The sequence below is a fragment of the Vulpes lagopus genome, chromosome 1 (genome assembly GCF_018345385.1).
Source record: "Vulpes lagopus strain Blue_001 chromosome 1, ASM1834538v1, whole genome shotgun sequence".
Taxonomy (NCBI): domain Eukaryota; kingdom Metazoa; phylum Chordata; class Mammalia; order Carnivora; family Canidae; genus Vulpes; species Vulpes lagopus.
The window spans coordinates 27,746,683-27,771,458 of NC_054824.1; the positions used below are offsets into that span (position 1 = coordinate 27,746,683).

Below are 24,776 nucleotides of genomic sequence, written 5' to 3' on the forward strand. Positions count from 1 at the left end.
ACTGCTTGAATCAAGGCCTGTTGGCAGCTTTAGAAGTGAGGTGTCGCTAACTGACGTGTAATTATGGTAGACAGAAAAATGTAGATGTGTTAGCAAAGTCAATATTATGGAGACCTCTGTCTTCCCAAATATTGTAACTAAAAGATATTTCTAGGGTAGAGCCCATTACATTCTCTATTTTTATGACCAGTCACAAATGTATTTTTTATTAGCTGGTGTGTTCAATGTTTTGAATGCATAGCCCTTATTTTCAATCTCATTTTAGTTTGTGGTAAGTGCAAAAGGATTTTTGCTGACTTGAAATAGTGAGGCTGCTCTCTGTTCACTGAACTGCAGGGCCTGTGGCATTGAGACTTTATTCCATAGCCTTCTTGTGACTCTTGACTGTAAATTAGTCTGTGAAGTGGTGTTTATTGCTAAACCATGAGGTTAAGACAGCCTAATTATATGTTTGTGCAGGAGAAAACACCGTGCCCCACCGTGAGCAATTATCCTATCCCCCTCTCATAGCTTCATCAAGCTCCAGCTAAGAAGAATGAGGAGATGGCCTGTCTTCACCACAAACTTAGCAACCACGCATTTTCAGTGTTAATTAGAAATTTTGTTCACTGGAAGAATGATTTCTTAAACATAATTCAGCCTTTAGCAGAGTGGAGGGCATCTGGGAAGGCTACTTGAGGTGTCTTTATGGATTTGATTTCTAATTCCACCCACGGGACAAAGCATGGGTGGGACTCTTGCCATACTCTCAACTTCGTTGCATGATGCCATTTCCCCCTTTTTATACACATGGCAGGAGAAGGACTGTTAGGAAACTGTGGCTCTGTGTAGTGCTTTTTTTTTTTTTTTTCCAGAAATGAAAATCCTGCTTATCCTAAGGGACTTTTTCTTCTGTTAAGAAGGATGTAGCGAATGAAAACCAGAACGAGATCAACAGGTCAATGTCTTTAAAGTTGGTCATAAAATGTATCACAACAAAGAATCCGTAGGGTAGGAATGGCATGCCAGAGTACCTCTGTCTTTGTTCTTGGACACTTCTCTGTCACAAGGGCAGCATACTTCTGTTTCTCTTCAAAAGCATTTGGCTCATATTTTTTCATACACAGGCACATGCTGAAGTCTTACAATGCATAGGTTCAATTTCCTCTTAGGAAAATAAAAGATGCCCTTCATGTCTTCTCGCACTCAACTAGAAATGCTCATTGTCATTGAAACGAGCTGAGGGAAGAACCGGTTCTCTAAGAAACAGCATCCCAAGCATAGTCCAGTCTGCTCTGAGATGATGGGTTGCCTCTAGGGAAATAGACTTCTCATTATTAGCAAATTTCCAAGCTATCACTCAGTTTTCCCCTCTTTATCCCATTTCTATGAGTTTTGTTTCTAGGATGAAATAACACTCTTTCCTTCTCCCCCCACCCCCCTTTCAGCTCTCAACTCTCTTTCCTTCTAAAATAAGACGAAAGCAAGACTTTTTTCCTTCTTGATTAACCCTTCTGGGTTCTCCAGTAGCTTAACCTAGTTTCTTTCTTTTTCATTGTCCAGTTATTCATATACTATCCTGGGAATACAGGCTAGAAAAGCAGTATGGAGAGGAGGTTGAATGCTTTTCTACTCCATTTATTTAAGGAACCTGAAACCTTTACACCATGTTGTAGGCAGCCAAACACTCCAGGGTGATCCTTTGATGGGTATATTCCATCTTTCTCTCCTTCCCACTCTCTTCATTGCCTGTTGGGGGAAGATGACTGGGCTTTACTGAAGCTGGAAGAGCTGTTTCTAGTTTCTTCATTATTTTTAATTTCTTTTCAAAAACTGCCCAAAAGGCTGTGTACTTCCCAGTGAAATCATATCAGGGCCCATAACCACCCTCCTTTTATTCCATGATGTGTCCATGACTTTTTCTAGCTGGAAACCTTTGATCTCTTGGCTAGCAGGGCCTCTCATATTGTAAGCTCACCCATTTAACAAAAATCTGTTTAGCACCTACTATTGGCCAGACCTTATTCACATAAATGATTTGTGCCATGCTGCTGGCTTCTTGGGTTTCTTTGTGCTCTCCTACAGCATATCTTTGTTTTTTGACATGTAAAGTTTTTTGGTTTGATTTCAAATTTTTGGAAAACAAACAGTTTTCATCTCATGAAGCATAATTCTTAAGAGTGAGAAATAGACTTGCATAGGGGTGTGTTGATATGATCAAAGACTCTGAAGAATCATGATCTCGTGGGGTGGTGGGGGCAGGTGCAGTGCCATGTCAGCAGTCTCCAGAGGGGACTCTGTCACACTTTAAACCATGACTACTTCTTTGACATACATCCTGCTTTAGATTTCTCTTTACATCAGGGAGCCACATGAAAAAGGCAGGGCAATTTTTTTTTTCCATGGGAATCAATTGATTTGCTAATGAATAAATTTCAACAGGGCCCCTTTGAGTTTGGGAACTCAAATTGGGTCTGGCTGCAGAAAGCACAGCTATAACCTCTGTACCATATCTCCTCTCTGAAGGCCAGAGTTTAAATCCCTAAGTCCAAGGTCACACAGCTGGTACATGGTCAATTGGGGCTAGAGCACATGGTTCCTTAGTTCCACCTCAGCACTCAAACCACACAGCCCATGGGGTGACCTGACAATGTAGTCTAAGGTACCACATGCCATTTTATTGGTTATCTCTTAGCCTCGACTTTGTTCAACAGTCAATAATCTTTAGAAGTTTTTCAAAAGGATTGCCAGAATGTTCTTCTCCACGTCCATTTGAAAGCCTAGAAATAAACCTTGAGATAAAATTCCATAGCTTCCTGTATTAAATTCCTGCTTAACTTCACCTCATTTCTGCCTTAAATTTCAGCTTTGCAGTCTTGGGGGTTATTGATAATGAGTTAAAAGCTAGTTGACTCTAACTTATATAAAAACATGCAGGTACTATGCTTTCTGCTGGTGTCAAGGAGACAGGGAACTAGTGTTAAAATAGAGAAGTCTATGGAATAAAAGGGTGGCAGCTTCAGACATCCAGAATTCCCAGGAAAGGAGCCCCAACAGGGAAGACCACTTCCTTACATGGTGAGCTGGTGGGTTGGAGTGAAGACTTGAGGCCAGGCTTTGGGAGGCAAAGAAGGCACTCATGAGAGAAACCACCACCAGATGTGGTGGAAAGGACATGGGCATAGTAGGTGCAGAGCTCAGGTTTGAATATGGGCTCTGCCCCATTCTAGCTGTGTGGTCTTAGGGCAGATATCTAGCCTTTATGAGGCTGTCTTCAAATATTTAAAATGGGAATAATAGTGTCTAATTCACAGTGAGCAATGACTAGAGAAGGAAAGGATAGGCTGGGTGTAATATGTAAAGCCAGGCCTGGGATGCTCACTACATGCCCATTCCCCTTTGTCCTTATAGGGAAGTAACAGTCTCACCGATCCCCTTCATCCCAGATGCCTGCTGACATGCATTAGACCACTGATTTTCACACTGCTGTGTGTGACCCATTAATGAAAAATCAATTTATTGTTCATGGCTGTGTTAGGTTGAATAATAACACCCCTCCCCCAATGATGTACATATCCCAATCCCCAGAACCTGTGTATATGTTACCTCACATGGTAAAAAGGACTTTATAGATGTGATTAATGGTCTTCAGATAGGATGATTATTCTGGATTATCTAGGTGGGTCCAGTGTAACTACAGGCATTCTTTTAAGGGGGAGGCAAGAGGATCAAAGAAGTAGATGTGACAGCATAACTAAGAAGTTGTTGGAAATATGTGAGGAAGGGGCCATGAGTCAAGGAATTCAGGTGACCTCTGCAAGCTGGAAAGGGCAAGGAAATAGGTTCTCCTTTCAGAGCCTCCAGAGAGAACCAGCCCGGCTGATGCCTTGACCTTAGCCCATTGAGACCTGATTTTAGAATTCTGATTTTCAGAGCTATAAGATACTACAGTTATGTGGCATCAAGCCACTAAGTTTTTGGCAATTTGTTACAGCAGCCATCATCAACTAATACATTGGCCAACATGTTTTAACAAATGAAATAGAACAGCAAATACAAGTGGGGTTTCAGTTCGTAGGCATGTGTGTGTGTGTGCATGCTCAAGTTGCTGAATGTGTGCATACATAACCACAAGCATGTACATAGCCCCATATGCACTGGATTGCCATGGTATTGCATGGAATCTGTAACTGCAGCTTTTGGAAAAAAGAGACCGAAAGCCACTGGCCAGGGCCTCCCTCGGTGTTGCTGGATCAACACCTCTTGCTCCTCTGGGCTGTGCTAATAGCTTAGGGAATCCTTGCTCTCAAGAGTGGCTGAGTTGGCAAGACCATCTTGCCTTTCCCAAACCTTAATTATTCTTCACAGCCAAAGCCAAATGAAAGTCTGGCATACAGGAGAGGTATGGGGAAAGTGCTGATTTGGGCTAGAGAGCAACATATGAGCTCATCTGCAAATCACGAGGTTGTGTCTGACAGTATTCCACATTAAAGTTGGGAGTGGTTTTGCTGTTGGTAACATGAGCCAACTGTGAGGTAAACTGAGGTACAGGAGGAATAAGCTGCAGCTGGAGGAGCTATGTATGTCTGCACTTGGCACATGGTAGGTATGTTGCTAATAGATTCTTGCAGGAAATAAAGTAAAAATATACCAGGACCGATAGTAACTGGATTTTGTATTTGCAGGTGTGGTCTGTGAACTCAGAATGAGTTCTCTTCAGAATGCAGACAGGACTTTCCTTGAAATAAAAATGTAACTCCTAAGTGTGGAGTAAATCTAAACCCAATGACTGCAACAACCAGTGAGCCGAGTCCTTAATGACAGACTTTCAACATCAAACTCAATTTCAGGGCAAGTTTTGTCAATGACACCTCCTATGTCTTAGCATCAAGTGGTGGGCAAGATTTTCCAATAATAATTTCTCCTGCTGGAATGTGGAGAGTGGTCTCCAGTCCCACCAGAACTTGTAAAGCCTCAAGAAGACCTCTGTCACTGCCTTAATGAAGTCACATAATGGCTTCTCCTAGATCCCCCCCCCCCCCCCCACACACCCATTATCTCCTCTCTTTCTACTAAGTAGATATATTATCAAGTTCCTTGTCATGCCTGGTGACTTGATCAGGTCTTTAGGAAGCAACATAATACAAAGGTTAAACAACTAGGTTTTGACATTAGGTTGGGTGGTTACATCACAGCCCATGAAGAGTTACTGTGTTTCCCCAAGCTTCAGCCTCCTTGCCTATATGCCAAGGTAGTCATAAATATCTACCTTATTAGGTTTTTGCGGGGATTAAATGAGACATCACACAAGTGCTTGTTACAAGGTAGCTGTTGTTAATTTTCCTCTTATGCTAAATTTGGATCATGGAAGTATAAAATTATCCATAAACATTATTTTTATGACTTTTTTTTTACTAATCTGGGTGCAATGTGAACCCACCTGAAGAGACTGAAGATGTAAATATCTTTTGCTGTTGTCTTCCTCATTTAAGAGATCAAAACATGACAACTCAGACTGACCCCCAAAGAGGCTCATGATCCTGTGCTTTCCTCTGAGAAATGGCAGGTAAAGATTACTATCTTAAAATGGTGCAATTCAATTTTTATAATAAAAACAAGTCCAGGATGATTAAATAAATTTCCATAATTGCATAAAGAACCCTCACAATTTGCTGCTTCATTTTGATATAAGATAGCCAGGGAATTGGTATATTATAATTTCCTCTCTTTGTGCTCCAGTCAAATTGCCACACATCTGTGCCTTGAAGAGCTTGGAATTAAATAATAAACCTACATTCAGCACCAACTCCTTGCAACTGCGTTTTTTGTCACCTATAAATCTTGCTATGAGTGTGGCCAAATGGCAACCAACTAATGAAATCCGTTCTGGAATTTCAAACTAGAAACTTGTATCTTGTAAAGCCACTGAGCATTTGCTTAGGAAAATAATTTTGTTAGCAGTTTGGGGAAAAAACCTAGAAATTTCTATCAACATGGATGATCATTTAAAAAATGACTTTCCAGTACATGGTAAGTTAAGTAGTTTCATCATGTTAGGATTATCTCAGTGATATATCATATATTACCTTGTTAGGAATAGTGTTCGTCTTAAACCACCCTTGCGTTCCATATATAGAAATCCCTGTTCTTAACTTTGCAGAGATACTGAATTCCTTGGCTTCCTCTTTGCAAATTTTGGCAAATGCAAAATGGAAGAAGTATCAGACTACCTAAGATAGGAAAAAATGTCCTCATATTGAAAAGAAAAATATTGATATACTCCTGGAAAAATTCTAGTTTAGCCAATTAAGCTTATAAACAGAAAGGCAAACTTGTAAACAGAATGGCTAACAATAAATAACTGGAATCCAGAATTTAATTTAAATAGCTTTCACAAAATTAAACTCAATTTTTTAATAGTGCGGTTAATACCATTTTCTTAATTTCATTTGATAGAACTGTTTTCCAAATAGGATCTCAACTACTCAGCCATTGTGTAATTCACTATGATAGTATTCCTGCAGCTATCAAAAACTGGCTTGATCCCCGAGCTAGCAAATCCCTGCAGATTTCTTCATGTACAATATGGAGAAATGTGAATAAATGATTGTTTATCTTGTTCTATTGATATTGCTTTAACAATTGCTCCCAAAGAGGGTTGACTAATGAATCAATGGCAGCCAAGAGAGAAGTGGACAGTGGTACTAGAGGCTCTGTCTCTGCTGTGGCTATGAAACCATTGAAGACCTTAGATCAGATCTGTGGCAAACACAGAGCTGGAATGTTGCACAAGTCTAAAATGGGAGTAAATATTGAAATGGCAGGCTAGAAAAAGGAGCCAAAACCATGTGCTAAAATTTAATAATGAACAATTATATATTTGTATTCAAAAACCAATAGCATAGCTACCACATGATTGCACTTCTCTTGAGAGCAGTGATAAAAATAATAATAGGCCATGATAATACATAAGATAATATAAAAATGACATGATTAACAGACTGTGCTTGCTGAATGCAATCTATATTCAAGCACTCTTAAGTGCTTGAGCGTTCCTTTAGTTCCTGTGGAAAATAACCAGGTATGATAAGAGTCAATACAGGGATCCCAGGTGGCTCAGTGGTTGAGTGTCTGCCTTTAGCTCAGGGTGCAATGTCCAGGTCCCAGGATGGAGTCCCACATCGGGCTCTCCACAGGGAGCCTGCTTCTCGCTCTGCCCATGTCTCTCCCCCTCTCTCTGTGTATCTCATGAATAAATAAATAGAATCTTAAAAAAAAAAGAGCTATTCAGATAAGAAGTGAGTCTCACTCTGTACTAAATACCAACAACTACATAATTGAGTCTAGTCCTCGGTGCCTTTTAAGAAGGGCATTGTTAAGGAAAAAGTCTGAGAGGTTATTAGAAGAGCAGCTCTGTTTGAGGAGAATGAGCTACTTTAGCTTGGAGCTGAGGCAGCAAAGTAGCTGGTTTTATCTACTTTGATGAGGATCAAGTGGAGGAAGGAGGACAAGAGTAGCACCACAGGGTAGAGGAAAATGTGAGGAAGACTCTTGGCTTTCTAGCAATCAGAGCCATGTGACTACCACTGAGCATTATGTAATGGCATGTATTCAAACTGAAGTAGAATGTCCATTTTTCAGAGACCGAGATATTATAATTTGCCTTATATGCAAGATCACAAAATTAAATGGGAGGATAGAATACATTTATATGTGCACCTATATCTACGTATCTATGCATCTATGTATGTATGTACTCATCTATCTATCTACCTACCTATCCATCTATCTATCCATCTATTGGTTCTACTTCTGTAAGTGCTTTATGGATTTCAAGATACTTACCACTATAATCATCCTTCATGTGAGCTTTTTTTCAGCTCTATCATTTGTAATGCTAAATGTTCTGCGGATAGTGATGTTGAAATTCCTGCCCCTTCTCTGCCTCCCTTCCTTCTCCGCTGAGGTAGAAAGCATGGGGATCAGGTCTTTCTTGTGTTCAGAGAAGAGCATAATCTTGGAGTCAGGCTGAGGGGGAATTCTTTCCTTATGATTTCAGTATAATCAAAACGGCTATTAGGATGGCAATTATACTCCTAGGTCATTTGCTCTTTTTTGCTTTGTTCTGCAATTCAATCCTGCAGTTGCTTAGAACGCAACTTCCTTGTGCTTTTACACTCGAAATATTAAGAAAAGTGCATGTTTTTCTGTCAGGGAAACACCCACCCCTGGCATCTTGTGTCCTGAGAATTTTATGATGATTGTAAGTTCACTGGAGAATGGGGGGTACAAAAAATCTTTGGGTAAAGAAGTCATTGAGGTATTATTATGCATACTTCACTATTCATAGCTGCAAAAGGCAGTCCTGGTCATCAGCTGTTTGTTTTCAAATTCATGCTCTGCCCTTCCCACTCTGCTCTGTCCTCTGAGGGGCTGGCTCCCCATGACTACCTTACTTAGGCTCCCTTGTTAGCTGTCTTCAGGGCGGTTCAGCCAATAGAAGCCTTGGAGGGTGACTGAAATGTAGGAAGAAGGATGAAGTCTGGATTTTTATTCTCTCTTTCTTTCAGATGACAACTGAGGCCCTGGTTGTGTTCTGTCCACAGTTCCAGATCCTTCACGATAGATATCCCCTTTATGGTATCAGCTTCCACTGAGAGCTTCCTCCATGGTGCTACTTTCTATTGAGCAGCCCTGGCTCCCTTTCCTGGGTCTCTCCAGCCCTGGGCCTGGTGTGGCATCCAGCTTGGCTACTGACCACATTTTCTCACCATATGGGTCAGGTTTTTCAGCAATACCCATGCCCTTGGAACTACTTCCTGATGTAAATCCTTCTTAACAAACTCCCTTACATGGGTTCTTGTTTCTTAACTGGACCCTGACCAATGCAATGTCTAATCAAGACTTGTCACAAGCAATATCAGGGTTGAGTGCCAAGAAACAGTAGATGTTGGCCTATAAGTTATAACATTCTACGGAAATGTCAGGCTGGATCCTGAGAAGAAAGAAGTTCTGGATCTTCCTGGCATCCATGGCTGATGATGTGGAACAAAAGTATGTTAGATACAATAACCTAACTAAAATGGCTCACATCAAATAGGACTTTATTTTCCTACACAACAAGTGCAGAGGCAGGTAATTGCTGGTCCTTGTTGAGCTGCTTCACATTATCAGGGTTTTAGGCTGGCTTCTCTGTTGTCCTCTGAGGAAAGTGGTTCTTTCCCTCATGGTCACAGGGCAGTTGAAGCTACGTCCATCTTGGAGTTCCAAGCATGAAGCAGGAGGATAGGACCAGGAAGACACTAACTGTGTCTGTTACTTTTTATTAGGAAAGTAAAAACATCAGGGCACATTTTTCTTTTATGTCCCTTTGGCCACACTGGGTTATAAGGTCACCATTAGCTACAAGTGCAGTTGGGAAAGCGGGATATAGCAGTGTCATGATGGACATGGGGGACAGAGAGCTGCTGCTGGCCGTGGTATAGCCAATTCCTTTCTTGTTTTTATTTTGTTTCAGGATTCAGTTCTTTCTCATTGCAGGGTTATATGTAAAATCTCAATGCATATTTTTGAATGAGTGCAGAAGTCAAAATTTAAGTCTTATTTCTTTTCTTAGGCAAATGTCAGCATTGAAGAATTTCTTTTATTTATTTATTTATTTATTTATTTATTTATTTATTTATGATAGTCACAGAGAGAGAGGCAGAGACATAGGCAGAGGGAGAAACAGGCTCCATGCACCAGGAGCCCGACGTGGGATTCGATCCTGGGTCTCCAGGATCGTGACCTGGGCCAAAGGCAGGCGCTAAACCGCTGCGCCACCCAGGGATCCCCATTGAAGAATTTCTTTAGAGTTTCTTACTAATAGCATAGCTATGTAGCAAGCAGCAATGATCACTTTGGTGTCTACAGGAGGCAGTTTGTTCCAGGGAAGTCTGCTTTGCTATGTGATGGGAGCTCATGGGATGCAGGTGGAGGGGTTTGAATGTCTCCCTCCAGAATAACCAAATATCCACATGGAAGAAAGTTCTAAGCTTAGGCAGGTACCCTGAGGAAGCCGAGTTCTGTTTGGCATGGAAGCCGGTCATTTGGGTGGAAACATGAATTAAGAAGTTGGGCCCTTTAATCAGGGAAAGATCTGCTGCCTACCTAATGCAAGATGTTTATGAAAAGTAACTGAGTATTAAACCAAAGCAACCAATAATTAAAATAAGAGTTAAAAATTGATTTCCATGTCCTCTCTCATAGTCCTTTTAACTCCTCTATGAGCAGCTGCAAACCCAGTGCAATAATGGTTGCCAGATGCTGTTTCTTGGTGAATGTGGATCATCTGCTATTGGGGGAGGGGGACAGTGCATTTATTAAATGTATGTCTTGTTCAAAGTTACCATTAAGGGAAAACTTTGAAAAAAGCAAATTGCTTAACAATCACAATGGAAAAAAATCAGTATCTTCTACATTTTATGTCCAATGTAGGCAATTAGAAATATTTGTGGTTAAAACAAAATGTAGAGCCCTTCTGGGTTTAAACCATTACAAGTATATACTAGTACCACTGTGGGTTCCTTTTTATAGAGCTCTGTCGAGATTGTGGAGGATGAGGACAGAAAAGTACAGGCCCCTTGTGGTCTCTCTGGAGAATTGATATCTTTGGTGGAAAAAAGATCCTGCTGGCAAATGGGCCTTAGGTGGTCATATTATACCAAGACTCTTGTTTTCTAGGCTCTGTCTTGTATTCATCACCTCTTATGATACCATTGGATCAAAGATAGAATTTTAAAGATGAAATGGATTATAGGAGGCATTTAATCAAAAATTTTGTTTGACAGCTTTTTTTAACTGGTATCCCTGCTTCTACGCTTATGCCTTCCAATCCACTGTCTCACATTGCAAACATTTCTCGCATGGCTTCTCACTGCACCTTGAATACGATCCAGACATCTCTCTATGGTATATGATGACCATTTTGGACTGTTCCCAACTTCCCTTTGAACTTGATGTTGTATTCTCTTCCCCCTTGCTCAACCACATTGGATTCTTTTTCTTCCTGAAGCATGCCTGCTTCATCTTACCCAAAGGACCTTTGTTCTTGCTATTATCTCTGCCTGGGATGCTCTACCCACCATCCATCTTCACATGGTGAGTTCAGTTTCAGTGACACCTTCTAAGGGAGGCTGTTTCTAACTGTTCCATGTAAGGCTCCCTGCCCCACAGTATTCTATCATAGCCAGAAAGATTTATTACATGTGTGGCCATTCTCTTCACCTGAAGTTATATTATTCATAATCTACTAGTTTATTGTTTGTCTTCCCTTTCTGGAATGGGAGCCTGGTAAGAACATCAATCTCATCTATCTGGACTATTAACATATAACCCAGCACTCAGGATAGGAACTAATGCACACTAAGATTTTGGTGGCATCTCCATGTAAAGGGGACATTTGAGTCGCTAGGAGAAACTTTGAAATCATGTGTACTTATTCAAATGAAGTTATAGAGAGTCATCTTGAACCAATGCCACTGTTGCCACCACCTATACAACTCAACTAAAAATTCAGTTCAACTGCTTTCTGACAAATGGTGTTTGGGGCTGGAGTCAAGTATTAACTAATGATGGTTTATCAGAATTCATTTGTTATGCTGCCCAGGGCAGATTTTGCTTATGCTCTATTTGAACAGGAATAATAATGAATCATTTGGTTTTCTCAGGAGGGTTCCCCTTGGCATTTTGGTATGGACTTCAATTGTGCCTGACTCTCCTGAGCATTAATAGGACATTTAACATCCTTAGCATCTGCTCACTGATTGTCAAAAGCATTCTCTCATCACTATGACAACCAAAAAACACTCACATTTGCAAATGCCCCTCAGAGGAATAGTGATATCAAACCTGAAACCTTGATTAAAAGGTATTCCTAGTGTGATATGAATCAACCATCTGAATTGACTAAGACATAGGGAAACATGCCTCCTGTTAGTTGCATTTTGGTGAGGTGCTTCATCATCCTCTCTTGCTGCAGGCCCTGTGAAGACTCCCTGGAAGACATGGTGTTGAGGCAGGCAGACCCAGGAAAGTGAATAATCTTTGCTGGAGCAAAGCCTGGTTCCTGCTCACACAGTAGTTTTCTTATTTGGGTACTGGGCTGAAATATATTAAGGTCTGAGCCTGAGAGCTCCTCAAAAAACAAATTACCATTATTTCCCAAGTGCGCCTGAGGCCATTGCTTTGCTATTGTTCCTTATCCAGTGATGTGCTCCTTCACTTCCTCCATATATGCTACATACTCATATACTCCTGCCTGCCTTCATACATTGTGAGGATATCAGGGTTAGGACAATGATTATTATTTATTTTTGTATTTTGTGTCTAGTCAAATGCTCACCTCACAGTAGAATTAGAATACAAATTATTGGTGTGGTGTTTGGGATAAAAATTCTCAGATCTTTTTTGATAGATGATGCTGTGGGTGGTAACTACATTGCATTGACTTCTCCACTGGAGGAATGAAGAAACCAGATTGAGTTCTGTTCCCTAGAACAAGTGGTGATGCTGATGATGCTGATGATGACATTGATAATGCAGTAATGGCTAAATTGACTGGGTACTTATGTTTCAGGCACAATTCTTAACAATCTATATATTTTAACTCATTTAATTCTCACAGTTACTTAATAGGTGAATATTATAACCTCATTTTGTTCATTCATTCATTCACTTATATTGAAATATAGTTGACATACAGTGTTACATTAGTTTCAAGCATACAACATAGTGATTCAACTTCTATAGGTGAGCTATGCTCACCACAAGTGTAGCTACTATCTGTCACCATACAGCACTATTACAGCATCATTGACTGTATTGTCTATGCTGTGCATTTTATCTCTGTGACTTACTCATTTTATAACTGGAAGCCTGTACTTCCTACTCCCCTTCACCCATTTTGCTCACATGACCCCATTTTATACTAACAAAAAGAAAACAACACAAAACTAAGGCACAGAGAAAATAAGTTGCCCAGGTTCATAAGTTGTAGAGCTGTGAGTCTCTTCCCATGAATACAAAGTAGGCAACATGAGCAAGAGAAGTGGGCCAGGTCCAGGAGGTAAGCAGGGTAGTGGGGACAGTGGTAATGTGGAGGGGCAGACATGAGTCATCTTCAACATTTGGTGGCCAAGTGGGAAAGTGGCCTGGTTTACTGTTGCCTAATCTTCTGACATCTTTTCAAGGGATGCAGACAATCTACAAAATCTCTCAATTTTAAAAGGTTGACTAAGTTTTTAAAAATATCCCATGATACACATGAAACATTACCATAGTAGAACTCCATGTTTCTGACTGTAAGATTTTCCTATCAAAATAAAGATTGTAGGTTCATGTCAAAAGCAAAACTCTAGATTTCAGGTAATTAATAAGATGGGGTGAGCCGGATTTTCTCCATACTCTTTTGGCTCCAAAAAGTTCCTCTTTCTGTTTTCCCAAGTCACAAACATCTGTTTATGGCCATCCAGCTAATTGGGCCCCATTGAGTGTTCTAATGAGGGCAGAGTGAGCAAGCAAGTGGATTTAATGCCCGTGGAAATGCATGTTTCTAATTGTGCATCCAGTGAAGGTGGAAAGGTTAGAGTAATGAGCTGCTCTCAAGAGTTCTGGCCAAGAGAGAAAGGGCTTTGTTGTTTCACATTTCATCTTTGTTATTGTCACTGAGATATGCACTTATTTCCACCATGGCATTGATTGCCAAGAGGCTCTGCTATTACATTTCATTATCATGCCATTTCTGAAGGAGGGGAGTCTGTTCTTACTAAGCAATGACAGTGTGCAGGCAACCATAATCGCCCCTCTCTCTGCTGCACTCCTCAACATCTTGTATACAGCTGTGAACGGCTGTGGAATTGCCAATTAATCTAGGGGAGGTTTAGTGAAGGAGGGGGTGCTGTACTGTACAAAGGGATAGTTTCTGAGTTTTCCAAGTGGCATTTCTAGAGAAGAAATGCTAACTGAAAGATCCAGGCAGACGAGGAGACTGTCAGTTTTATGTTTCAGTGGGGGATTGACATTTCTAAATGGTTCCTCTCATCCTGCGTTCTCAAGTAAGCATGGAGGCAGTGTCCAAATCAAAAGGCTGGATTTAGAGTCTCTAATCCAAGGGATTAGAGCTCAGACTGTGTGGTTGTTTGAAGACCTTGAGAAGGCCTGCTTTAGTTGAGTCACACTCAGTTCATTTAGTGACCGTTGATGGTGAAGACGAGAGGCCATTTCGGAAAGGAAGGGTTTCTGTTGCAGGGGGACAGAAATCTTTGGGTCCTGGGGGCACAGGATCATTGGTTGTGGTAAGAAGAAGCTTTCACTTTCAGTGTTGACGAATATCTTACATTTTCAAGCTGTCACAAAAGAAATGAAATCACGGAATCATGATTTCTGTTTCAGAATTCAAATTTCTGACTGTTTTAAGAGTTTATTTTTTTCATTATGCCTGCTTTCAGCCACCCTCACTAGTCACATTGTGCTAACCATGTGTCTCCTTAAAGTTAACATTCCCTAGGTTAACCCACCTTGAAGGTGGTTTGGGGTTAAAACATAATGTAACTCCTGATGTTTGACTGTATTTTCAAAAACAAGGGAAATGAGATAAAATTCCAAACCCCTTATCGCAGCTGACATGGCCCAGCCTGAGTTTCTGTTTAGCCAGCTTTCCAAAGCTATCTGGCACCTTTGCTGCTCCCTTTCAGCCCCATGGATCTTCTTTTAGCTTCTTGACACTTTTAACTTTGTTTCTGCTTCTGAGACTTGACACATCCTCTTCTACAATGCTCCCCATCCTCGGATCTTTGCTCACAGGTTTCCCCTAATCTATTCAGTCTCAGCTTAAACACTGCCTCTTCAGGGGAGCCTCCTCTGACCATTTACCACTGGATAGTCCACATCCATGCCTTCCAGTATATTCATCTAGGCACCATTTGTGTCTTTATAACAAAACTTCCTTTGTTTAGGTTTCGTTTCGTTTCATTTCATTTTCTTTTTTCTTTTCTTTTCTTTTTCTTTCTTTCTTTTCTTTTCCTTCTGTCTTTCCCACTAGACTGTGAGCTTTCACAAGAATTACAATTCTCTTGTTCCCTTTATCTTTAGTACTTGGCTCACAGTAGGACATCCATAACACTGTAAAGGAGATGATTCAAAAGATATAAAATTAAAGGGTTCAGTGTTAGTTGTTTTGTTTTGAATTTCCCACTACCCATCTTCTATGCTGATCACTTAGCTAGGGGACTCCTGTACCAGATGATAGTTAAGAGATGGATTTTGCTTTTGATTAGTGTTTTGGCCTTGGTTTCCTATAAATGGAGACCATGCAAAGTTTAGGTAATGCTTTGCTGCAGGTGAAGGGTAAAAGGAAATAAAGCAGGGATGGAGGGAAAGCTAATATACAAGGTATATCAGCAAAGCTGGTCACAAGAAAACACACCCTGGTGGCTTGTCCTATGAGTTCATTTTTGAATAGATTTCTTGGAAATATTTACCTTGGAACAGTTCTTGCAGTTCGGGAAAAGAATTTATCTGCTGGTCCTTCCTGTCTTTTGTCTCTAATTGGTCAAAGTTTGCACCATAGGGAGTGGGTTTCTCTACCCTTCCAGGTTATGTTAGTCCCTTTGGGTATCTGCTGGGAAGTCAAACCCAGTGGCACACAGTGCCCCACAGCACAGTGCTTTCTGGGTCCAGGTGTGGTGGAAGGAGCCAGAACCTCTAAGCATCTGATTGTCTTGGCCTTGGGCTTGAGGCTCCCCCCGCCCCAGAGAAGTGCAGCAGAGGTTCTGTCTAAGCCTGTCCTTATTTTAAGAGAGTGTGAGATAACTGGTGAAATTCAGAGATGAGGTGATCAGCCGGGACTCTCTAGTGAGTAAATGATCAAGGACTTGGGAGGCAGGTAGAAATGGATGAATTTGAAAAAGCACATAAAGTGGGTCCAAGGAAGACTCCTTCTCAGTTCGTGGGCATGTGTGATTTTATACAAGCCCATGGCATGAAAGCCTGTGTTACCTCATTGAAATGTCACACTTTTCTTAGTCAAACTCTCACTGATGAAACCTCAGGAATGTTCCTCACTCAGCTGCCCTGAGTCCCACCTGGGGCATTATATACATATATGTAATATACCTATGTGTATATAATATATGTGTGCTCTTATATTTGCATTGAAAACTGCCATTCTACAATATGAAGATTAACAGTAAAATTTATACTAATAACTTAAAATTTTAAGTACGGTTGGCAGCTTTTAGAGCAGGAAACCCCACATTTTATTTTGCCCCAAGCCCTGCAAATTTTGTAGCTTGCTCTGCTCTTCCCTTATGGGCTACTTGTTGTCCTTGTGCAGACTTGGCAAGAAGTCCTATTTGCCGTCTGATTTTTGATCCTTGGTCACAGAGTGGAGAGTGAATGAATCCGTGGGGACTCTTGGTGACAATTAAAGGCCATCAGACCCTGGCCATAGTGAAGGAGTTTTCAGAAACTCTTAAGAATGCAATTCCTGGAGCCCAACCTCCAACAGTTCCAAGCCAGCCTGAAGGATGAGAGGCTTCTAAAAGAATGAATAGATTGTAGGTAATCAGGGATTTCTGTATAGATCTATAGGGCTTGCATTCTGACCTTGTAGAATCTTCTCTCCCATCTTTAACAATAAAATAGTAATAAAAAGACATTTAAACTGCAATTCACTATTTTATAATAACCTTTTGTTTCACCCAAAATATATGGAAAAAATATATTTTGTTTCACCCAAAATATATGGAACCTTTTGTTCCATCCTATAAAGAGGCTGTAAGGTGAAGTGTAAACTGTGGACCAGACTCTGGAGCCAGCCTGCCTTGGTTTGATCCCAGCTCTGACATTTCTTTGCTGTGTGAGCAAGTCACTTAACTCTCTGGTTTGGTTTCCTCTTCAGTAAAATGGAAATAACAATTGCATTTCAGGGTAAATTTTATTTTCAAGGTTGTTGTAGGAATTAAATGAAATTAATTGAGAGTAATGTATGTAAAGCTTAGTGTCTGGAACATACTCTTAGTAAATGTTAGCTATTATTATTGTGTTTTGTTATTATTATTTGGTGTATCTGTGTACATATCCTCCCAGTTAGACTGCTAGCTCTGTGAAAGCTGGAGTGTGTCTCTGGCATGAAGTGTGAGCATGTTGCACATTTCAGTTACTCAGTAAACATCTTGGTTGCTTAATTATGTGGTGCTTCTCTCGATGTGAAGTAAATTGTTGTTTTGTTTTGTTTTGTTTTGTTTTTGTTTTTTTGTTGTTTTTTTTTTTTGCAAGTAGAACATTCCTCCTTCATGGTGAAATGAGAGCTATCTTAGAGACACTGGCCAAACCGAAGGTCACATTCTCACCTGTGTGATGTGGAGGACACTGATTTTGTTCCAGGATACTCATGTGTCCGGAACCAAGAAATGTTTGTGAGCATGAGAAACACACCACTGGCTGTTTCCCGATTTGGAATGAGGACTCTGCAGTTTGCTAATCACGTTGCTATTTCACCTGTTCTTTTGCTCCAGCATGACCCCTTCTCATCTAGCTTCCCGGGGTGGCGGCAGGCTGTGAGGGAGGGGAACCTCCAGTGAACTCTGAGCAATTCACTATTTAAAATGTCCACTGCTATGTTTTAATGGGTATTGTTCAGAATATGCAGAGTTATTCAAACATGAAGGAACATGAATCCTAGTTCTCACTTTACAAAGCAAGTAATGTTTCTTCCACAAAAGCAGAGCACAGGCAAAGCCATTTCATGATCCTGGCAGCCGCCTCCCCGTTGGATGAGGTGTGTCTGACAGGCAAGCTGAGCTTTTGGGGGACCTTTCAGTCGCTTCCGCCCACTAAGGTCCATCACCTCCACCCAGAAACTCTCTCTTTCAGGTTGATGGATCTCTGTTTCCCACTCTCCAGCTCAGGGGAGGATGGTGTCACATTTCCCACCCTGCAGGTGCACGAGCCTTCTGTTCAAGCGAGCAGACCATGAGGCTGAGGTGGGGTGCAGAGGCAGATGCAGTGCCCGGGAGATGGGGTGTCCGATAGGAAGGCTGTCCCTTAAAAACAGAAGAAACCAAACCCCACTTTCACTGCATGAGAAGGTGCTTCCTGACAAATTTCTCCTCCGTGAAGGTCCTCTCCTACTAGAGGAGAAAGCGAGCCCCTATGAAGAAAATTACCAGATTGTTGTTCTCCAGTGTAATATGCGGAACCACACCTGTGGTTGGTACCTGAAGCAAATGCTTTTCCCTCTGTTTCCTTTCCTTTTCCTTCAGCAGTTTTCCATTCTATTACCTTGATTCCTGTTACTTTGCTCCCTCCTCACCCCTCCCCTCCCCCATTTTTTTTAAAAGAGTGAAGTGTGGTTATTAAAACACAAATCTGATAGATCGGGACTACCTGAATTTGAATACAAGCTCCACCACCTGACTAGCTAGGTGACCTAGGGCAAGCTACCTACGTTGTGTGGGCCTTAGTGTCTTCACTATAAAAATGAGGCCAATAAAATGATCTCTTTCGTGTGCAATAGCTCCAGAGTACACCACCCACATTGGATTCTACAGCCCTCAGGGGTTGGTGGTTGCCACGAACTCTACTTCTTGGTCAAGATTGATGACTTTTCTGGGACTTCACACCCATCCCCAAATCTTCAGTGTCCCAAACCCACAGGACACTGTGCTGTGAGGAGCCCTGGCATTTCACAGTATGAAAGGTGGCAGACTTTGGGTTATGCAACACATCCTTGCTGTTGTGATTATTAAATACAGAAACACAGCTACAGCTCTTTGAATAGTGCCTGGAACATAGTCAGTGCCTATGCTCACTAGGCATTGGCCATTGCTCCTTGACACCTCTTCAAATATCCATGCCAATCAAGAGTATACTTGTTCTCAATAATGGTGCTCTGCTGTCATCTTAAGGTCCAGCTAAGCTCGCCCTTCACCTGGGAACTTTCATTTCCATCTATCATTTTCCACAAGCTGATTATCCCTTCCAGCTTCTGATTACTTCCTATACTTTGAGGAACCCTTCTTTTCTTAGGCCATTCCAATGTTAGGAAAGAAAAGCTGCTTGTGTTGCTGCTCATGATGCAGGGAGAGAATTTTCTTCTTAAATGGTTGCAGATTTTTAAGAAACCAACTTTGGCTAGTCTGCCAACTTTTCTCTTAAGTCTCTAAAAGGTGGGGCTTAGAGCACTTACAACTTGTACCTGCCATCTCATCCCACAGTATGTTTTTATCAAGTGTCTTCTGTATGCCAGACACCATGCTTGGCACTAGTGCTAAGCCATGGGGCATTTGGTGATGGGTATTTCTTCACATGCATAATCAATAAGCTGAGGCCAAGATTTCTCTCTCCGGAGAGTTTCTGTTTTTTTTTTTTTAATAATAAATTTATTTTTTATTGGTGTTCAATTTGCCAACATACAGAATAACACCCAGTGCTCATCCCGTCAAGTGCCCATCTCAGTGCCCGCCACCCAGTCACCCCCACCCCCCGCCCTCCTCCCCTTCCGCCACCCCTAGTTTCTCAGAGTTAGGAGTCTTCCATGTTCTGTCTCCCTTTCTGATATTTCCCACTTATTTTTCTCCTTTCCCCTTTATTCCCTTTCACTATTATTTATATTCTCCAAATGAATGAGACCATATAATGTTTGTCCTTCTCCGATCTCCGGAGAGTTTCTATCAGGTCCATTCACCCCAGGGACTGATTCACCACATTCTCTATATTGAGGGTGGGGAAGGTGTGGTGACCCAGTTGTTTAGTATTGGAGAGGTGTGAATTTCATTTTGCCATGCCCTTTCTGCATCAGTGTCCCATTGTCACTCCCAAAGCCACCCAAGTGAGCCCATGGGATGTTACCTAGAAGCAGCCTTCATTTCCTGTTATGCTCAAGAGGTGGTGGAAGGGGAGGAGGGCGGGTGTTGGAGGGGAATGGGTGACGGGCACTGAGGTGGACACTTGACGGGATGAGCACTGGGTGTTTTTCTGTATGTTGGTAAATTAAACACCAATAAAAGTTAATTAAAAAAAAAAAAAAAAAAAAAAAAAAAAAAGAGGTGAGCATGTAGATTAGGTTGCCTTGGCAGAGATTTTCCTTTTACGGCCCTAATTCCAAAACCAGACGTGGTCAGCTTTCTAATCCTTGATTAAAAATTACTGTAATTTAAGTACATTGTATACCAAAAAACCATATTGTGCTTCAAAGTGTATACTCTGAAGACTGCTTGGCCAAATGAGATCTTGGGAAAAATAATAAGAGTCTACATAAAAGAAGCATTTAATCCTACAAACTTGTTTGCAAATGATTTCTTTCTGCCATTTTCATTGATCCAGTAAAAATCCCCAGAAGAATGAAGTAGCCCCCACACTACTACTAATACAAACCCCAAATCAAGGCACTTAAATTATTTTTTTCTAAGCAGTTTACATTTATTTACTTATTTTCACATTTTTAAAATTTAAATTCAATTTGCCAACATGTAGTATAACAGCCAGTGCTCATCCCATCAAGTGCCCTCCTCATTGCCCGACACACAGTTACCCCATCCCCCCACCTACCTCCCCTTCTGCAACCCTTTGTTTCGCAGAGTTAGGAATCTCTCATGGTTTGTCTCCCTTTCTATTTTTTCCCACTCAGTTACTCTCCTTTCCCTTGTAATCCCTTCCACTATTTCTTATATTCCACATATGAGTAAACCATGTGATGATTGTCCTTTTCCGATTGACTTATTTCACTCAGTGTAATACCCTCCAGTTCCACCCACATTGAAGAAAATGGTGGGTATTTGTCTCTTCTGATGGCTGAGTAATATTCCATTGTGTGTGTGTGTATATATATATATACCATATCTTCTTTATCCATTCATCTGTCGAAGGGCATTGTGCATCCTTCCACAGTTTGGCTATTGTGGACATTGCTGCTATGAACATTGGGGTGCAGGTGTCCTGCGTTTCTCTGCATCTGTATCTTTGGGGTAAATATCCAGTAGTGCAATTGCTGGGTCAGAGGGTAGCTCTATTTTTAAATTCTTGAGGAACTTCCACACTGTTTTCCAGAGTGGCTGTACCAGTTTGCATTCCTACCAGCAGTGCAAGAAGGTTCCCCTTTCTCCACATCCTCTCCAACAGTTGTTGTTTCCTGCCTTATTAATTTTCCCCATTCTCACTGGTGTGAGGTGGTATCTCATTGTAGTTTTGATTTGTATTTCCCTGATGGCCAGTGACGCGGAGCATTTTTCATGTGCTTGTTGGCCATGTGTATGTCTTCTTTGGTGAAATTTTTGTTTATGTTTTCTGCCCATTTCATGATTGGATTTGTTGTTTCTTGGGTGTTGAGTTTGATAAGTTCTTTTTTTTTTAATTAAAGATTTTATTCATTTATTCATGAGACACACACACACACACAGAGGAGGGAGAGAGAGAGAGAGAGAGAGAGAGAGAGGCAGAGACACAGGCAGAGGGAGAAGCAGGCTCCTCACAAGGAGCCGGATGCAGAACTCGATCTTGGATCACAAGATCATGCACTGAGCCAAAGGCAGATGCCCAAGTGCTGGGCCACCCTGGTGTCTCAGATAAATTCTTTATAGATCTTGGATACTCGTCCTTTATCTGATTTGTCATTTGCAAATATGCTCTTCTACTCTATAGGTTGTCTTTTAGTTTTGTTGACTGTTTCTTTTGCTGTGCAGAAGCTTCTTATCTTGATTAAGTCCCAATAGTTCATTTTTGCTTTTGTTTCCTTTGCCTTCATAGATGTATCTTGCAAGAAGTTGCTGTGGCCAAGTTCAAAAAGGGTGTTGCCTGTGTTCTCTTCTAGGATTTTGACATTTAGATCTTTCAATCATTTTGAGTTTATCTTTGTGTATGGTATAAGAGAATGGACTAGTTTCATTTTTCTACATATGGCTGTCCAATTTTCCCAGCACCATTTGTTGAAGATACTGTCCTTTCTCCAGAGGATAGTCTTTCCTGCTTTGTCGAACATTAGTTGACCATAGAGTTGAGTGCTCATTTCTGAGTTCTCTATTCTGTTCCATTCATCTCTGTGTCTGTTTTTGTGCCAGTACCATACTGTCTTGATGATTACAGCTTTGTAGTACAGCTTGAAATCTGGCATTGTGATGCCCCGGCTTTGGTTTTCTTTTTTAATATTCCTCTGACTATTCGACGCAAGGCACTCAAATTAAACCTTTGGTGACATAGTGAGATTCCTTGGTAGAATAAAGCTAACAAATAAGTTCAAAACCAAATTATTCTTTTTTAAATTTGGTTTTTACTTTTATTAATGGGCATTACCTCCTCTCCCACATATCAGTTCCTGCTCCCAGAAAGCAGTCACATTCAACTTATGAATGATTTTTTTGTCTGGATTTTTGTATTTCTGATAATATGCTATAGAGTTTCCACTTGATTTTCTAGTTTTAGACATTTCTATTGCCTTTCCATTATGAAAATTAGGGTTTTGATCTCTTTTCACAACACCCTCCCCCACTTCCTAACACACACACACACACACACACAAACTCCCAAGTGTGCGCACATGCGCACTGTCCTCCCAGTATAGTTAGCTCTGATTTTGGTTAAATTAGGTCTGTCAGTAATTATGTTTTAAAAATTGCGTATTTAATCTCTATACCCAAAATGTGGGGCTTGAACTCAAAACCCTGACATAAAGAGTCATAAGCTCTACCCACTGAGCCAGCTAGGTGCCCCTGCTAGTAAATATCTTTATTTACATTTTCATTATGTCAACACATTTGAAAATTGTGCAAAGATTTTATTATTACTTTTCCTTTCCTCACCATCTTTGGTTTCCTTGGAACTTGTATATGGCCTTTTCTCCCCGTCATTTCTTAGGTTTCCATAGGTACACCACTAATTTATCCCCAAACTTCTTCAGCAGTAAATTTCCTCCAGGTAGATTCAAACATACCTGATTATCTGCTTTATCTGACTGAACCAATCTCAGCAGACTTTTGACCTGCTCTCTTGAGTTTGATTGATATTTAGGCTTCTCTCCAGCCAGGTGTCATCTGGGGATCTCCTTCACCACCATCCCTGTTATCCCAGGAGATCCTCTTTGCCACTTTCCCAAGTTGGGACCATCATTTCCTGGATTCCATATTTTCCTCCTTTATTTGGCTTATTCATTCATTTTACTTATGCACATACTTCAATTTTTCTGAGAAAAAGTCCATGAGTGGTAAATTTTATGATACTAGGTATGTCCTTATTCTATCATTGCACTTCATTTAGGTTTTGGCTGGGTATAAAATTTCAGGTTCAAAGTGGGTATTTTTTTTCTTCCCTCTCTTAATTTAAAAATTTTCTCCAATGTCTACTAGTTTTCAGTATTTATTGAGAATCCAAAGCCATTCTTATACTTGATTCTTTGTATGAAAACTGCTCCTCCTCTTTTACCCCAAATAGAGAGCTTTTAGGATTTTTTTTCTTCTTAAAAAAAATAATCTCAGAGATTTTGAAAATTCACAGTGATGTGTATTACAGGCTATATTTCCAGGAAGCAGACTCTGAGATAGAAATTAGTATGGGAGGAGGTTTATTTGGGAGTACTCTTGAGACCAACACCTATGGAGGGAAGGGAAGGAAGTCTGAAGAGGGGGTGGGGAGAAGTTGAGTTGTGATGTGATCTCAGAAGAGCCTCAGCGGTGGGTCTGTGGTGGCTTTACAACTGGGATGGCCCTTCAGAGTTGTCCTGGGTGGGGCTAGGAGACTGGTCCTTTACATTCCTATGTTGACTGGATATGGGCCACCCTGCAAGGAGACAGAACCTTAGATAAAGCACTTTTCTTCTGTGAAGGCATCCCCCCAGCTGAAAGCACCTTCTGCAGCAAGGGGAATACGTCCTTCCTTCCTGAAAGGAGACCTGAAGGATGCATCGCAGCACTGTCACACTGTGCCTTGTGGCAGGGGTCTGACTTCATCCATTGTGGTAAGCAGAGAAAGAATCCTTTCTATTGGAATTTTATTCATTGGTCTGTACTATTTTCTTAAACTGCTTCTTTGATTTGCTTTTCAAATTTTATTTTTTTCTCTTTCTGAAACTGTTATTTTTCAGGTATAAGATTACTTCTAATTTCTTATCTTTCTGACCCCATTATCTTCTCTTTGTCCTTTGGGCTCTTTCTGTAGTTTATGTCAACTTTATTTTTCAACCTTTCCCTGAATTTTTTTATACATATACTATCTTCTTTCTAATTTCCTTGAGCTTTTTGGTGTTCTTTGATTTTTAACATTATACCATTCTTGTTTAATGGATGCAATATCTTATTTTTTTAAGAATATTAGCAATACCTTTTGTGAAATTTTCTTGCATTGCTTTTACCTTCATGTGACTTTAAAATGTTTATTTATTTGTACCTCCTGTTTTTCACATTAAATGCATTTTTTAAGGTTTGGCAAATCATGTTTTTGCTCATATTTAAGGGTATAGTGCTACAGTGCTAATTTCAGCCTCTGCATGTTGCTGAAGCCAACTGTGGGCTAATGTCAGGGTGATCCATTTGGGTTTTTCACTGGGGAAGCTCCAATGTCAACAGTTTGGACCTTTTTTTTTTCTTAAGGTGTTCAGATTTCCTAGAGAAGGACATTATAATATCTTATTGGAGGAATAGTATAGATTTCTGGAAGGCAAATGTGGGAAGAAAGCTGGAGTGTGGAGGCTCTTAATCTACGTAACCACCTTATTTTAATGTCTCCCCATCATTAACTGAGACTGGTGTCATTCAGCTCAGAGAGCCTCTGTT

General features: G+C 40.7%; 1 long non-coding RNA gene across 8 annotated transcripts in view; it reads left to right on the forward strand.

Moving 5' to 3' along the window:
- LOC121472214 overlaps positions 1 to 24,776 on the forward strand; it is a 322,481-nt gene that overhangs the window by 240,191 nt on the left and 57,514 nt on the right. For 2 of the 8 annotated variants that reach the window (XR_005982818.1, XR_005982830.1), the window contains one exon: positions 23,831 to 23,962. The exons of the other annotated variants lie outside the window; for them this stretch is intronic. This is a non-coding gene — a long non-coding RNA (uncharacterized LOC121472214). The remainder of the gene's footprint in view (positions 1 to 23,830; positions 23,963 to 24,776) is intronic. 8 annotated transcript variants of the gene reach the window in all.